Raw genomic sequence first — 18,037 nt, 5'->3', positions numbered from 1 at the left:
TTCTCTTGGCTGGAGACAGTGGCAGCCTCCTAACTGGTCTCCCTGCCGTTATTTTTGCTCCTTAACGTGCTGGTCTCTCCACAACCGCCGCACTGATCGTTCAGCCTAAATCAGATCATGTTGTGTCCTTGTTGGTAACTTTACAGTAGTTTCTCATTACAATTAGAATAAAGATCGAGATTCTTTATTTTTTTTTGGGGGGGGGGGTGATGTTTAAATTTTTTATTTTTATTTATTTGTTTTTTTAACATCTTTATTGGAGTATAGTTGCTTTACAGTGGTCTGTTAGTTGCTGCTTTATAACAAAGTGAATCAGCTGTACATATACGTATGTGCCCATATCTCCTCCCTCTTGCGTCTCCCTCCCACCCTCCCTATCCCGCCCCTCTAGGTGGTCACAAAGCACCGAGCTGATCTCCCTGTGCTGTGCGGCTGCTTCCCACTAGCTATCTATTTTACATTTGGTAGTGTCTATATGTCCACGCCACTCAAACTTCGTCCCAGCTTACCCTTCCCCCTCCCCGTGTCCTCAAGTCCATTCCCTACGTCTTCGTCTTTATTCCTGTCCTGCCTCTAGGTTCTTCAGAGCCTTTTCTTTGTTTGTTTTTTTGGATTCCATATATATGTGCTAGCATACGGTATTTGTTTTTCTCCTTCTGACTTACGTCACTCTGTATGTGACAGACTCTAGGTCCCTCCACCTCACTACAGATAACTCACTTCTGTTAAAGATCCACATTCTTGCCTGCAGCTCCATCCATGGTCTGCCCCCTCTTCCTGCGATGTTCCGGCCCCACACCCCTCCAACACGTGTACTCGTTCCTTTCCTGGGCTCCCCTCTGCCTTTCCTCTTCACCCTGTACTTGAGTCGCTCTTCTCTAGACTATCTGCAGCCTCCTTCTCTTCACTGAGCCTTTGGCGCCAGTGTCATTTCCCCAGGAGGTTTTCCCTGCCCACCCAGCTAACTAAACGGCATTCTCTCTCTTTCTCACCTTCCTCCCAGTTATGTTCTCATGTGTTGTTATGTTATTCACAGCACGTTTCTCTGTCTGAAATCATCTTTTAAGATTTTGTGTCTGTCGTCCTCTCTCTCTCTCTTTCACGCACACGCACGCGCACACGCACACGCACGCGCACGCGCACAAACACACGCACTGGTAGGTATTTGCTGAATGAACTGAAGGGAAACTACTTTCAGTCAGAGTTTCTGCTCTTTCGGTGACTAGACAGTGACTCCTTGAGGCGGTGCTGAAACATGCTTTATAAAAGGCTGGATGCTGCGTTACAACTGTGCACAGAGAATTCTATGTAAAGAGTCCGTTTAAAGGTTAGGTTTACAAATAATTCGGAGGCACCCTAGGGGAGGGAGCCGGGGTGTGACGCATTTGGGAACCGGAAAGGGGCCTCGGGGAACCGGAGAGTGGGCGCGTTCTAAAAGCACGAAACGAAACTGAGTTATTTGTAATGAGGTGGATGGACCTAGAGTCTGTCATACAGAGTGAAATAAGTCAGAAGGAGAAAAACAAATACCGTATGCTAACACATACATACGGAATCTAAGGAAAAAAAATGGTTCTGAAGAACCTAGGGGCAGGACAGGAATAAAGATGCAGACGTAGGGAATGGACTTGAGGACACGGGGAGGGGGAAGGGTAAGCTGCGACAAAGTGAGAGAGTGGCATTGACATATATACACTACCAAACGTAAAACAGAAAGCTAGTGGGAAGCTGCTGCATAGCACAGGGAGATCAGCTCGGTGCTTTGTGACCACCTGGAGGGGTGGGAGAGGGAGGGTGGGAGGGAGGGAGACGCAAGAGGGAGGAGATATGGGGACATATGTATATGCATAACTGATTCACTTTGTTATACAGCAGAAACTAACACACCATTGTAAAGCAGTTATACTCCAATAAAGATGTTAAAAAAAAATTGAAAGCATGAACACAGAAATTCAAAACAAAAAATGGCCTCATTCCATGACTGCCACCTTTGAATTCAACATTATCTCATGTGTGTCAAAATAACAAGCAAAAATGAACTGTACTTAAAAAACAAAACTGTGTAGTGTATATATGTAAATGTCAACAAAAAAAGGGAGGAAATTATCCACAAAGTTAACAGTGGTTGTCTCTGAGTCTGTGTTCACAGTAGTCTTATGTTAACTACGTGTCTGATTTTTTCATCAGCTTAATATTTTATTGGGGGAAACAAAAGAAATGTTCCTTTTTTATTACTAAAGTAGTTATGTTCTCATTACAGTATTTTCAAACGGTGCGAAGTAGATACAGTACAGTGTATAAATTTCTTTTCTCCCTTGTCCATGTTTCCTTGAACTTTCCTTCATTCATATACAGACACATATGTGCAATTCTTCTTTATCTCTCTCTCTCTGTCTGTATCTATCTGTGTATCTATTGCACTTAATAATAATTCTCCCCATAACCTGGATATCTCGTTGCTTCTTAGCCACCTCTACTTTGATGACGAATAGGCATCTGAAACCTAATGTGTATCAAATCAAAGCTGACTTCCCACCATCCCTAAACTTGTTCCTTCCTCCGACTTCTCCTTAGTAAATGTTATACATAGCCACCAGGCGAATAAGGGTAAAAGACATATTGTCATTCTGGGCTTTTCTCTTTCTCTCATAACTCTGCATTTACTCCCTCAGCAATCCTGTTAACTTTGCTTTCAAAATCGAATCAGAATCCAACAAGGTATTACTGCTTCTGCTGCTGCCACCCTGGCCCAAATCACCAGCAACCCCACCTTCGCGGTGCTTTTTATCACAGGGCCTCCGGCGGATCTCGTTTCTGTTCTTACCCCTCTAATGACAACTCTCTAGCTTGTAGTCTGCGTGATCCTGCTAGGACACACGTCACGGCTCACGCCTACGCTCAGCACCCTCTCTCGGCCGCCTGTCTCCCTCAGACGTGTGCCTCAGCCAGCACCGGCAGCCCGCATGTACGGCGTGACCTCAGGCGCTGACCTGTGGCCGCCACTCTCCCTCTCCCCCCCGGATTAACCCCCCCTGGCCTGCCCTCTCCCCCACTGCTGGCTCAGCTCAGAGGGCGCTCCTAAGAAAAGCCTTCTCTTCACGTCCTGCTTCATTTTTCTTCACGTAGCTCTTAATGCCATCTCGTTATATTCTAATTTATTTGGTCACCTGTTTCTACTGACTCTGAACTGTAGTGATTCTTCATGAGATATTTTGTCAGATTTGTTCCGTGCTGGATCTCCTAGGACAGTACCTGGTGTACAAAAGATGCTTAGTCGCTTTAACGATAAATCCGTGAACCGTTAGGCTTGATGCGTTTGTGTGTGTGTGTTTGTGCGTATGTGTGCATGCTATTTTTTTTCTTTTCCTTTTCTAATTTGCTCCAGTTTGTAATCCTTCAAAGCTTCATCCTTGCTATCTATAACGGAGAGACTGCTCTCCATTCCTTAGATGCTGTTCGTATTTTTTGGCAACTTGTTCCTGTTTTCCTTGATATTCCATTTAATCTGATTTTAACTGTCATAGAAGAAGGTGATCCTGCAGGAATGATTCTGACAAGTGAAATGTGAACAGTTTTAGGACAAATGAAAGTCTCATGGACCCTCATCGTTTGTGAAGAACACGTAGTTAAGAGTTTTTAGGCCTCCCAGATATGAATGCATCACCAGGACTGTATGATTTCCTCTACCAAATGGAGGGAAGCCTAGCTGCAGTGTCTAGCTCAGAACATCATGGACTTCTTGTTGGATTCATTACTTTTGCTGTTAATTTCCTTACCAGTGTGATCTGTTGGTTTGGGGAGGGGATTATTTTCTAACCACCCCCCCAAGCTCAAATTTCTATTATTTGCACACCCACAACAGATAGTTGATTAAGTTCACCCACTGGCTGTGTTTTCTCTCGTTTCATAAGCCGCATAACACACGATTCCATTTTTCGGCTCAGTTTATTTACAGAGTATTACGTGGTCTTTATGATTATTCTTGTGTATTAAAAAGTGTGAATGTTAAAATCCATGAAGGTCAGTTGCCTAGTGTCCTTTTCTCAGGGTAGGGTATAAAAGCTTTGACCTAAAAAATGCTTACGGCTAAAAATGTTTTAAAAATGCGTGAATTTTAGAAGTTCACCCCTAACCTTTTAGGTCTGGCATCTCAGAAGGAGCTTTGGGCTGTACTCGTCTTGGCTCTGGTGCTACGTGGCTGGGTGACTGAAAGCAAAGTCCTTAGTCTCTCCAGACCTGGGTCTCCTCAACCTGGATCCAGTCCATGGTCCGCGTGGCCTTCAATTGCCACGGTCTTCAGCCTTTCTTGTTTTGACCTTGACATTTTTGAGGGGGACAGGCCAGTTATTTTGTAGAATGTCCCTCGGTTTGTATTTATCCAGTTGCTCAACATCAGTTTCACGTTAAGCACTTCTGGTGGGAGTATCGCGGAAGCGATGCTGTGAGTGTCTCGGTACCTCCCGTCACGTTGTCCCGGTACCGGCGGTGATAGCTTTGAGCTTTTGGGTAAGGTGGTGTCTATCGGGTTTCTCCACTGCAGAGTTACTGTTTTATGCTTTGTGATTAATAGGTAATTTAAACTAGGTAGATATCCAATTGCTCTTTCTATATTCTTACGTGTGTTTTAAAAACGCAAATGTAGTGTACTATTTATACTGTATGAGAAGAGCACAGAGTTTCTAATATCTGATCTTGGTTTGCTATCATTCTGTTACACCTGGTATCTCTCACTTACTACTGTGTCTTCAGCACCTTCTTCAGCTTCTTTAAGCAAATTACACAGTGCCTTTGGAAGCATTTGGCTGTGTAGACATGGCCATAATGTAGCAAGTTTCACACTCCAAGCAAGCTCTACAGCCAAGCGAGTACACACACATATATATGGGTTGAATTGCATTACATTGCATACACTTCAGAAGATTAACTTGCAGTAATAGTTTCTGTGTTCTGGAAACCAGCACATTTGGGGCAAGATTGACTATTGAGTGTCACCCTCTTCTGGCATTGGTTTTATGGCTTCCGTTGTCTTGATGATCGTTCTTAGGATTTGTGAAGTGTTTTCAGTAGAAATGGTGTTTATTCCTTTGTCATAGAAACATATGTTTTATTTTCAGTTCCCACATTCAGTGTTGGAACAGAGCTATAAAGCACTGCTGTTTGATTTTATTGAAGAGTGTTTTTCCTAATGCTCAGTAGGCTAACGGTGACAAGGGAGCAGGCCTGTTGTGTACATTCTTTAAATGTAGCAACACAGAAACCCTCACTGTATTATGCAGAGTCACAGATCTAAAATGTAGATTACATGAGTTGCTGCCCTGGGGAGCTTGCAGCGGGCAAAAACATCCCCTAGTGCAGCGTGTACCCAAAAGTGAGAGGGGCGAGAGGGGCCTTGGGTTTCTGGGTGAGGTTGCATGTGTAGTTTCAAGCGGGGCAGAGAAATATTTGACTTGTACAAATCCTAACATCAGGGCAGAGATTTTAAACCAGAGGTGAATTAGGGAAGATTGGAAGAAGAGACTTTTAATTCTCCCTCTTTATGAGACCTGAAAAAAATAAGAGGTTATATAGGTGGACATGATGCTTAGAAAATGCCGTCTAATAGGTGAGTGTTAGAGACTCGAGGGAAAGAATACCAGACGTGATACATACTTGGTTTCCGATATTTTTTGGAACTGAATGAAGTTTCGTTTTTAAAACAAGAATATTTAACTGTCTTAAGTGTTTTGAGCTCACCAGAGAAGAGCATTTAAAATGGGCTAGCCAAGGGAATTCCCTGGTGGTCCAGTGGTTAGGATGCGGTGCTTTCACTGCTGGGGCCCGGGTTCTCCCCGGTCGGGGTGCTGAGAATCCCGCAAGGCGTGCGTCACGGCCAAGAACAACAACAAAAATTACAAAAATAAAAACCAATCAATCAGTAAAATGAGCTAGCTCATACTTAAAAATAAAAAAAAAGTAAAACTTACACAGTTATATAAGTAAAATCTTTGAACAGACTTGGAAATGGGACTATGGTAAATAACACAGAACCTTGTACGTGTATTTGTAGGAATTTCCCCTACAGTAAGGAGGAGTCTTACCGTTAGTGAGTTATATGAGTTCATCACATAACTCTAGTATTTACTCTCATACCATTCTTGCTGTCTCTGTAACAGTGGGTGGCTCTTGAGCAATTCCGGAATCACCCCCACTGCGGTGGGCAGGATTTGGGCGTTCCCGACAGCCCCAGATTGAACCAGCTCCTGGCGCGTGCTGTGAAAATGAGCTTCCCAGCCTTGGGGATACCTCCTCCTTTTGCCGTGGGGCCCGACGACGACGGTGTTTCCTGTGGGCTCGTGCGAGGACAGCCCTCCCCAGGGCTGCCACGGTGGCTGCGGTGTGCCGTGGTACTGCCTTTCCCCTTTCCTAGCGAGCCCTGGCTCAGCTCTCCGTCTATTCCGTCCGTTGTCTGATTTTACTGTTCAGGAGCCCTGGGAGAAAGGTACTTTATCGCCGGTTCACAGATGAGGACACTGATGTGTCCCCTCATGTGTCCCCCTGAGCCCCTCAGCCCGTGCGTCCAGACCGGGCCCTGGAGCCTGTGCTGGTCGGTGGGGACGGAGGGGGGCAAGGGGTCACTGCCCCCCACCCACCCCCATCCGACCCCCGGTGTTCGCAAGTGGGGGCAGGGGGCACACAGCCAAACCCTCCAGATATTAGAGGAGGGAGGAAGCGCAAACGGCGAAGCGCGTAAAATGCAGGGGGCGGGGGTGGGGGGGAGCCCAGGGAGGTCGCAGAGGCAGCGCCCCCTTGAGGGCAGCTTTGGAAGAAGCAGCGTCGCCTTGGAGGACGGAGTCGGGCATTTCTGGCGGGAGAGAGGCGTCTGCGGGGCAGTAGGGCCAGCAGGCGGTGTGACGCGGAACCACCAGGGTTTCCTTTGATCTGGCGCATCAGGTACCCGAGGGGCGGGGCGGAAAGGCCGTGGGGGGGGCGTGCGCGCTAGGGCTGGGTGACGGCGAGCCCCGGAAGGGCCTCGCACCGCGGGTACCATCGTCATCACACGCCCCCCCAGCGTGTCGAACAGGGTCCGCCACGCAGTAAGTGGCCGGTAACATATAGACCGTTAATAAATAGTCCGCTACAGCTGCGCCAGGACTGCAGTTACCAATGAGCCCGTCTCCGCTCATTACCTGCAGGCGCTCTTGGTAATCATTACAACACGCTTTCAGTGCCCGTTTTAGTAGTTCGTTCGGTGCATGCGGGGCCCCAACCTCAGAAGCTCAGTCACTTGCCGGGGGTGCGGTCGTGTTGTAGGTCTGGCCCCCGCGAGGCAAGGAGCATCGCCGGGGAGAAAGGTGCTGGCCGGGAACAGGCTGCAGGACTTGGGGGCTGTGGGCAGCGTCCGAGGAGCCAGAACCCCAGCTCTCGCGGGTGCCGTGGGGAGCAGGCAGAGCGTAGCAAAGCCCAGGGTGCCAGAGACACGAGAGACAGATGAAATCGGCTGCGAGGTGAGCAGCCCTCGTTCCGGCTAGGGATTGTTTGGGTGCTCAGTGTGGTGAAAAGTGACAAGTCCCTTCGTGGGCATGAGGCCCTTTCTGGGGAAACAGATTAGGAGAAGCTTAAAATGCGTCGTGCCTGGGGAACTGCTCTGTTTACCCCCAGTTGTTTCCTTTGCACCCCTGAGGTTTTGTTGGGTGGGGCCTTTGGGGTGGGGGAGAGACTTTTCTTGGTTGACTGTACTCTTGGAACCACCATCCTTATCGCCCCCAAAATACATGGAAGAAACAGCTCCCCTTCTTGCTCAGTGGGTAATTAATTTGTGACATATTCATTGAGCCATTTGGACTGCAAAAATAAGCCCTGCTAAACACATAATTGACAGCCTGGTTTCTTATCTGAGCCAGCCACAGCTTACGTTCGGTTCGGGTCCTTGAGGACCATGCATACTTTTTTTTGATTCCAGGGACAAGTTTCAAGTCAAGATTGCCTCCACGTTTTCACGTGTTCCTTGTGTCTTATCTGTCGTAATAAAGGAGGTATCTGCCTTGTTTACTGTGAAAATAACCCTGCAGGCTGGACAGATGTGCTTGCTTAAGCATAATTTCAATTCATGCTTTACCTAGGCATGAAAAAAATAGGTTTTAATTGGTGAGGTAACTCTGGCTATATCCAGTAAAAAAACACTCTCCAATAGAAGGAACAGGACCTATGGGTACAACTTTGGCACGTGCAACCGTTCCATTCCTTTCACCGGAAAGTTTTAGCATCCATGGATGAACCAAGTCCAAAACCATTATTCACTGGGAATGGCTAGATGTTGGCATTCTTCTGTAACAATGGGCTTTCCCTTATCAGCTGTGATAAATCATAATATTTTCTAAAAAAAAAAAAGGCAGAATAAATGCTAAATTCTTTTCCTTTGAGTATCAGTTTTCAGAGTAAGAATTGCTGTAATTGCACATTTAGTTCTTTAATAAATGAGTTTCTCCTTTTTTTTTTTCTTATTTAAAAAAATTTATCTTTGGTCGTTGTTAGGGGGGCTTACTGATATTCCTTCATTCAGCGGTTTGCAACCTGTTATACTTGTGGTTCATTTTATTGTTCAGATTGTCCCAAAGGTGGCCAGTGGAAGATGTTTCAAGCTCTTTTGTATCCTTTGACATGACACCATTTGACTTAGGGCACCTCCTTCTTTTTTGGCACAGCAAGTCTCCCAGGTTCATCTTGTACTTTTTCTGTCTCAGGTCTGCAACCAGCCATTTCTTTATGGAACCCTACTTCTTTTTAGTGGAGAGTGGTGTTTAGAAAGCAAGATCTGGATACTGAAAGTGCCCATTGGTACTAGGATGTCCTGGCATCTAAACCCTATCTGGATGGATGGGATACACACATATATCTGTGAATACATGTGTGTGCGCACGTGTTGTGCATTCCTATGGGAGTTTATATTCCTATTTCTAATTTACCTCTAACATTTCCATTTAACATTAAAGAGTTTTATTAATTTCTTTGATTTTACCTTTATTTCAGATCTGTTACGTGGACAACGACATGGTTTCTAGTAACAAGGACATGGTCACTTATTTGTCTTACCCTGCTATAAACATATACTAGATTCAGAATTAAAATCTGCTATATGTTAGGAAGAAAGGAAATATCCAAGTGCAGAACGTCGTGGTGGGAGGGGAAGGAGAGCTGAATATTCCACCATCTTCCATAGTAGGAAGCCAATAGATAATGCTTCAAATCAGGAAGGACAACTGCAAGTATGTTATTTAGAGATAAAGCAGTCAACAAAAGAAACACAGTGGATGAAAGAATTGAAAATAATTGCTGTTGGGGAATGGGAAATGGAGGAGTTTATGGACAGTGGGCTGCTGTTTTTTCACAATAAGTCATATAGAGCTATTGGACTCCAAGACATGTGCAAGTGTAACTTTGATATAAATAAAAAGTTAGCTAAGCCTAATCTCAGTCCCAAATTATTACTCCCTATTTTTGTGTGGTTGATACCTTTTCTGGAAGATACCTTGCTGTAAAAAAAAAATGTGTTTCATGCAAAAGATTTGCAGGAAGCTCAGGGGATGCATTACAGTTTTAGTTCTTCTTAGATAATATTACGAGAGCTTACTTTTCACTCAGCCAAGTGCTTGCTGCTTGGGACCTTAACAAAAATTGGAAGACTTTTATATTTTTCCAGGTGTGTAGTTGTTCATTTAATTGGATATGTAAAATTTACAGGGACTTAAAAATTGAGGTAAAAATCACATCAAATTTATCATCTTAACCATTTTATAGGTACAGTACAGTCTAACTATCTGCACATTGTTGTGCAACAGGTCTCCAGAACTTTTTCATCTTGCAAAACTGAAGCTCTGTACTCATTAAATAAACTCTCCTTTCCCCTCTCTCCCCTCCCTCCACCTCTGTCAACTGCCATTGTACTTTCTTGATTTATATACACTTTTAAATGTTCTCATCAAGTTTGATACGCTACAGTGTTACTCTGCATTCCACATTGTTGCCCTATGGAAACATGTTTCAGCTTTTTCTAAAGTAAAAATGTTATAGCGGGGGGCCCGTGTTAGAATGCTAGTATGTGGTAGTGGTGGTGATTGTTGTGTGTGTGTGTGTGTGTGTGTGTGTGTTTATGATCAGTTAAAAGTAATGTCTGCTCATGATTGCTTTTTGAATTTCTTAGAGAAATGCATTCAGAGAACTTATTATATTTCATTTGAACAAAGAGTGATTTAGTTAAAAAAAAAAGTATATTAAGATTCTCTGCACTGGAGTAGATGCTGTGAAGTTTTTAACCAAATGGAGGCTGTGCTATGTGCCTTCAAGGCATTTTTGTGGAAACAAGGTGCATACATAAAACACAGAGTAACAGTCAGTACATGATTACCTGTAATCGTATAGGAAACGACTAGGAGGCTGGAAAAATTAGGGGAGGTTTTCTGTAAGAGTTAAATATGAGCTGGGCCCTAAAGAAATCTAGCCTTTAAGTAAAAATTGGGAAATTTTTGCTTTGTTTTGTTTTCACGTCTTAAAAAGTATTTCTTGGTCTTAAGTTAGCTAGTTATCTTCCTCTCTGGCAAACTGAGATGAGAGCAAAATGAGTTACATTTATAGTTCTTTTATGTGTACTGTGTTTGCTTTGGTTTTTACCACTGTCATTTCTTCTGGTCTTGTTGGTTTGGGTGAATTACCTGATCTTGAATTTCCTGTTCGGAACCCATTACCACTCAACAGTTTCTCTGTTTTCTAGTCACTTTTAATGTTGACTCCTGATTGAACTAATGAGTCTGTGATAAAATAGTGATCAGAGTCCCAATTTAATTAAAATATAGTTCTTTGCTGTCTATGGCTATCAATACGTACATGTGCATCTATACCTGGAACATATTATACAGCAAAAATATCTGTTTGTTAGAAGTTTTTGTAGTTTGCAGCCTGGTTTTATATATTGTCAGTTGGGGCAGTCCTCACAGAATCCCTCTGAAGTAGCTAGGTATCTCCATTTTACAGATGAGGGTGAGAAGATCCATGGAAAGTGGGAGAACTGAGAATTCCATCCTGGACTTCCATTGCTGGGTCCTGTTTGCTTTGCAGAGTTTCTAAGTGGCTTATATCAGAGGGGCAGCTGTGAGTCTGGGATGGAGTGAGGTATGTATGAGGGGTGTTTCAAAAAGCTCATTGTTTCATGAGTTTTTTTATTTGTCGTGCATCTTGTAGATCTATTGCTTAAAGCATAAACAGGAGGATTTTGAGAAAAGACAGCTGCTTGTGTGACTTTAAAATTTTTTGAAAGTAGGTAACACATATCCATGATAGAAAAACACAAAATTACCCCAAAGGGCGCAGTGAAGTCTCACCTCACTGTGTCCTCCTGCGGCCCCACATCACACACTTCAGAAGGAACTGTTGTCATGTTTCTTGTGTATCTTCTGAAATGTTTTTTTTTTTTTGTGGTATGTGGGCCTCTCACTGCTGTGGCCTCTCCCGGTGCAGAGCGCAGGCTCCGGACGCGCAGGCTCAGCTGCCACGGCTCACGGGCCCAGCCGCTCCGCTGCTCGTGGGATCTTCCCGGACCGGGGCACAAACCCGTGTCCTCTGCATCGGCAGGCGGACTCTCAACCGCTGAGCCACCAGGGAAGCCCCTGAAATGTATTTTTATGTGTCTCTTTAGTGCATGTTGTTACGTTCCTTTCAGAAAATGGGTGCTTGCTCCGTGCTGTGCACAGAGTGCCTTGCTCTTGTAAGGGGCTCTAAGCTACTAACTTTGTAATACTCATAAAAAGCTGGATCTTTTCTTTTTGCAGCTTGTACGGGAATGTTAATTCCATGATGAATAGAAGGCTTTTTTTTTTTTAGTTAAAAAAAAAAAAAGGCATACTCTAAGTTTCAGGGTCATTTTCAGACCAAGTGTGTATAATCTTCCAAATGAAATCCCTGCAATAAAGTGGCTCTTCTGCCCGTTTCAACTCACCATGATTTTGGAGTCGAGGAATATATAGAATATATTGACAGGACAGAAAAGACATTAAGGGTCGATAAATGGTCAGTTGAAACATCTTTGGGAGAGTAACACAACTAAGGTGAACAGATGGAAATAAACATATCATATTGATATATGATATCGCACCGTACAATATATCATACGGTCTTGGAATCTCCAGCAAAATAAAACCAGGTGAGTGCTGGAGGAGAGGATACGGGGGATGGGTCTGCATGGTCTGCATGATGTGTAAGCGTTTTTATGTTTTAGAGCCTCTTGGTCTGGAGTTTCTTTGCACGGTTATCTGGCGATGTGAAGTCTGTAGTATTTGTGTTCGCGTCCTAGTGGAAGACTCTTGTTCAGAATTACAGACTTTACAGCAACTATGTCTGGGACCTAAGAAGTAAACAGTGCTGCTCTTATATAGAAACTTTACTCAAAGCACAACTGGTCATGGAATTAAATTCCAATGCAAAGCGCAAAAAGGAAAAAAAAAAAAAAGAAAATGTAGTTTATTTTTGCTCCACAAATGACTGGGGCTTTCTGCTGCTTCCTCTGTAGCAAGCGTCCGATGTAGTGTAATCTCAGCAGCTTTGGCGCCTCCAGTAGGGCCGGCAGTGGGTCTTTCACCGGCACTGCGCCTGCGTTTCTCCTCCCCGCAGATCCTCAGGGAGGGGCCCCCCTTTATTCCCGAGGCTGCAGGAACGTGGCAGAGGCATGTTCTCCTGTTCACAGGGAGGCCAATTTGGGGTCTCCTCCTCGAGTCTCTTGTCCTGCCCTAGCTGTCCTCTCCTGGGGCGATGAAGTCCTCAGCCTGGTCTCAGATGTGGAAGACGGGGGGGGGGGGACTTGTCCTACGGGGTTCAGTAAACGCACCCGTCTAATATTTGGAAAAATGACATCCCTGTTTTTCCGTGAGAGGAGTATGTCAGCTAGGCCAATGCCGCCGCTCACTCAGAAGTTGGGAAGGATTTGAGGATCTCACCCTCTGATAACTATAACATTCATTTCATTCCCACAGAAGGGGTGGGGCTGTCACGGCAGGCGTTTCCCACGTGCCCCCTCCGCCAGGAGGAAACGGCGGAGCCGTGCTGCCCAGAAGCTCGTGCTGTGGTTGATGGGTGGGCTACGACATTCTCGTTCCAGGGGCTAAAACTGGATTCTGCCTTTGGCTTCAGATACGCTTATGGGGTTGACAGAGAAAAAGGACAACTGGGAAAAAAATCCCTAAAGGCAACAGTTAGCATTTGTCTGCATTAGCCTGGGAACGGGAATCGGAGACCCGACAGCGAGAGGGGAAAAAAACCAAGGAAAGGGTCAAAGGCTGTCCTCAGGGCTGAGATGCTGCCCGGCATCTCGAAGGCAGGCAGGCAGGCAGTTAGGAGTCTCCTTGCTGCTTTGGGGCTCAAGTCTCTTTGGCTCCCTCCTCATCAGCCCCTCCTCCTCCTCCTCCTCTCCCTGCCCAAGACCTTGCTGCCCGTTTCCTTGGTTGGCCACTTGGTCTCTTTTTTACCCTGAGATCCTTAAGCGTTAAGCATTGGTCACACAATTGCACAGTTATTTATATATTGCCCTGTAAGGGCCCTTATCTTTTGGTGGGAGAGCATTGTGATCTTGTCCTGTAGTTTTGCAAGATGTTAACATTTGGGAAAAGTAGGTAAAATGTACGCGGGGTCTCTATAGTGTTTCCTACAGCTGCATGTGAATCTATGATTCGCTCAAAATAAAGTTGAATTAAAACAACACGTTCATGAAAGCAAACGCATTGAATTTAGCCCCCTTAGCCTCCCCCCGCCCGCTCTCTGTTCCACAGCCTGTTCTATGGTACCATGGTCTGCTCAGCTACCCCGCAGGGAGATCTGGAAGCTGCCCGCCCTTCTCTGTTTCTCCCTCTCCACCGTCAGGTTGCTTACAATTCTACCTACCTCTTTTTTTTGCACCCTCCTCAGTCACGTCTTCACTGGACTTTGCAGCCTCCTTTCAGTTTGTCTCCCTCCCTGCCACCCCGGCTGCAACTTCTGAGAGAGAATCTTAATTTACATATCTGATCTCCTCTTTCCTTTGCTTACAATTCTTCAATGGCTTTGAGTCATTCGTGGCAAAAGATCAGACTCCATAGCCTGTCACTGCCTGGGCTGGTGGTTGTAAACGCAGATTTCTGGACCCCAGTCCAGACTCACAGGCTGGACATCTCCGAGTCAAAGCTGAATCGGTATGTGTAGCCAACTGGCGCCCTCTGGTGACCATCTTGTGCCGTCGCGTTTGAGGGCCTCTGGCCTGCGCCGCCGACCTCGCCTCACGGGTGACCCTTTTCCCCTCTGCCTTGCTGCCGTCCGCATGGCCCGGGATGTTACGCACCGCTCTGTCTGCCTGTGGAACTCCTTCGTACCTTCCCTCCGGACTTGGCTAAAGTGTCCCCTTGCTTCATCTCCTGTGTCCCATGGCATGCCAGAGTGCCTGCCCCATAGCTGTCAGTATCTGTGTCCCTGTGTGTCTCTCTGCCTCAAGGATGCATCACCTCAGGTGGGGGGACTGCTTTCTTCTCACCTTTGTAGCTCCGGACCCCGGCTGAGCTTCTGGCCCTCGGTAGGCATTTAACGTTTGCTGCCAAATGCCCGTGATTTTTATTTTTTCTTGAGTTGTCACCTTGATCCCCAAGTGACAGTACTTAGTATCATTGCCAGTAAGTAAAGCCAGAGAGAAACAGCCAGTTAAAAATAACATGGTAAAATTACTCATCCAGACATTCAATATTTGCCACTTAGGCCCAGTGTTGTACAGTTCATTCTAAGTGAGAGGAAAACTCAAAGCATAAAAAAAGATTCAGGAATCTATTGCACCATAGCATTTCCACGGAGTGACGACAGCCCATCTACCCATTCCACGCCCCCCACCCCCACCCCCGCCACCTGCGCACGCGCGCGCACACAGACACACACAGACACAGACACAGACACACAACGCGTTTCCTGCTTTTCAGCCAGAGGGCCTGATCTCACTAACCGCCCATTCAGCAGAACCAGCATTCCAGCCGGTGGGGTGACTCTCCTCTGCTCTCCCATCGCCCTGAGGCAGCAGTTTTCCCTGGGGCTCTTCTTTATCCAGCACTCTGTTCCCCGCCCCCGCCTTTCCTTCCCCAAGTTTGCCCGGGTGGCCGAATACGGGATTTCTGGGTTTCCTGTGAATCGTTTTATAGAATTCAACTGATTAACTTTTTTAAGCCTTTTATTATGGACATTTCAAACACAGACAGATGCAGGAGAATGTAATGAAGTCCCTGTTAACGCCTCACCCAGGTCGAACTGTTCACCGTCCTGGCCACGCCTGCTTCTACCCTGATTCTCCTCCCTAACCACGCCTCCTCCCTGGGCCCCTCCAAGTCCCGTCCTTTCGTCGTGGATTACCTGTTATCCGCGCGGAGTAGTCTTTTCTTGCACTTCATGAAATGCTGATGCATTTTTATTGGTAGTAAGGTTTTTCGAGAAAGCATTAAAAAATTGTATAATAGCTTTATTGGGATACAATGTATACTGTTTTACAGTTCATTTTAAGGATACAGTTTAGAGGTCTTCCATGTGTTCACAGAGTTGTGAAGCCATCATTACATTTTAGAATATTTTTGTCACCCTGAAGGGCATCTCGTGCCCACTGGCAGGTCACTCCCCAATTCCCATCAACCCCCCTCAGCCCTGTAGATGGGCCTATTCTGGACATTTCATCTAACTGGAATCATAACGCATGTGGCTCTTTGAAATAGGTTTCTCTCAGTTAGTAGGATGTTTTCGAGGTTCATCCGTGTCGTAGTACGTATCCGTAGTTCATGACTTCTGATGGCTGAGTGGTATCCCATCACAGGCATATCAGACCTTTTATTCACCCGTTCATCAGTTGGTGGACGTTTGAGTCGCTTCCACTTCTTGGCTGTTATGAACCGTGCTGCTCTACGTGTGTACAAATCTTTGCGTGGGCACGTGTTCTCATTTCTCTTGGGTATATAACTAGTTGTGGACTTGATGGGTTATATGTTAACTCTATGTTCAGCCTTTCGAGAAAACTGCCCAACTGTTTTCCACAGTGGCTACATCATTTTACATTCCCACCAGCAACGTATGAGGACTCTGGTTTTCCACACATCCTCACCAAAAAGTTGGTATTATTGTCCGTCTCCTTGTTTCTAACTGTCCTAGTGGTACCTTATTGTGCTTTTGATTTGCATTTCCCTGGTGGCTAATGATGTTAAGCATCTTTTCGTGTGCTTATTGGCCATTTGTTTATATTCTTCGGAGAAATGTTTATTCGGATCCTCTGCCCATTTAAAAAAAATGGATCGATTATTCACCTCTTTATTATTGAGTTGTAACCATTCATTATGTATTCTAGATCCAAGTCCCCTGTCAGATAAATGATTTGCAGATATTTGCTCCCCGTTTTGTGAGTTTGCCTTTTCACTTTGTTGATGGCATCCTTTGATCGAGAAAGTGTTTTAACAACAGAAAACGAGAAAAGAAATCTTTCAGTCATTTTATTGGGGGCTCACAGATGGAGGGGGCAGCATCTTACCTATACTGACCTTTCCTTCTCCCCCTCCCCACACCCTCCCCAGCCTCCCATCCGTCTGCACCAAAGGCAGGTTTGCACCGAAGTCGGGCTGGTTAAATCCTCTACATCCTGCAGTTTTGAGAAGCGGTCTGTTCCTTCTCACCGTGGAGAGGGAGAGGCAAGAACCTTTTATTTGTAGTGGTGTAGCTCCAGGGAGAATGTTTGAGGATGTGGGTTTTCCCATTGAGGAGCCTGTCATTGGAATTGACTTAAGTGCCGATTCAAGTGGATCACTTTAAAGATGTGCACCTTCGTCTCTGGACTTGGTTGGAATTTTTAGAAAGCAATCTTTGTTGCGTCTGTTTTATGTAGTGGGTTCCCACTGGTTTGGATAGAAGGAAAGAATTTAGCAAGGAAAATAAGCCTTCACAAAATTAAAGGAGATATATATATATATATATATTAGGGTGTGTGTTTGTAAAGTTTATATTTACTGGAAGTTTATTAAAAAGAAGAGAGAGTTCTGTATTGCGTGGGCCCCTTGTAGCACACTGATGAGCAGGCGCTTCTAGTTGCATCGGTTGTAATAAAGGCAGAGTGCTCTCTATAGAGGGAATTTGGCATTTTCCCTGCAGTGGTGTTTGAAACCTTCTAGGTCTGCAGTGATGAGCTTAAACTGGAAAGCGAAGATGTTTGCGTGAAGACTTGATAGGAAGAATAATTGCGGAGGAACTTGATGTAGTCGCTTTATTTTGGGGAGGACCTTGTAGTGTGTTGACTCAAGTCAATACTGAGATCTTGAGCACGTAAGGAATAGTTTTATGGGGATGACAGAGACGGAGCAGATTCTAATACATCAGTTAGAGAAGAGAGAGAGATCCCCGCTAGGTGGTGGGGTGGTGTCCAGAGACTAGAGAAGGCTACCCGAGAGACGGGACGTTTGAATTGGGCCCAGAAATATCCCCACCCCGGAGCACAGGTGGTTATGGAAGGTCCTGCTGGTAGAACGTCACAGGCGTGAGAGTCAGAGGGCAAACACCTTGAGCCATACATAGCACCTCGAGTGTGTCCGTGAGTATGTAATGGTAGATAGTATTTGAAATGGCTTTAATTCCCGGCTAAGGAGTTTGACCTCAATTCATCGAGGACTGCAGATCCATCGGAGGCTTCGGAACCGTGAAATTGACGTTGATTGATTCCGTAAACACTTATCCAGAGCATTAGGTTAGGCGTTGCAGCTCAGCTGAGGCAGGAGCAGTCAGGGACAGTCAAGAGGTCTAACCTTTTAGTTTCCCTTCTAAAAACTTTTCGTACCAATAATAATGATGATAGCAACTGCTTATTGATCAACTTCTGCGGTGTAGGCTCCCTGCTAAGCAACTCATCCTTACGGTAACTGACCTGGATGTATTATTGATCCCTGTTGCGGAGATGAGGAGATTGAGGCTTGGCGGAGGCTAGACGCCTTGCTCACGACCCAGTGGCAGAGCTAGGATGTGGACTCGGGGCCATCGTGGCCCTAAG

General features: G+C 45.5%; 1 protein-coding gene across 12 annotated transcripts in view; it reads left to right on the top strand.

Annotated features, from left to right (window-relative positions):
- Nucleotides 1–18,037, top strand: part of MED12L (mediator complex subunit 12L) — a 324,289-nt gene that overhangs the window by 44,038 nt on the left and 262,214 nt on the right. The window lies entirely within an intron of this gene.

The sequence above is a fragment of the Kogia breviceps genome, chromosome 5 (assembly GCF_026419965.1).
Source record: "Kogia breviceps isolate mKogBre1 chromosome 5, mKogBre1 haplotype 1, whole genome shotgun sequence".
NCBI lineage: Eukaryota > Metazoa > Chordata > Mammalia > Artiodactyla > Physeteridae > Kogia > Kogia breviceps.
Note: the sequence above shows the minus strand (reverse complement) of the source record. Positions and strands in the feature narration are given on the sequence as shown.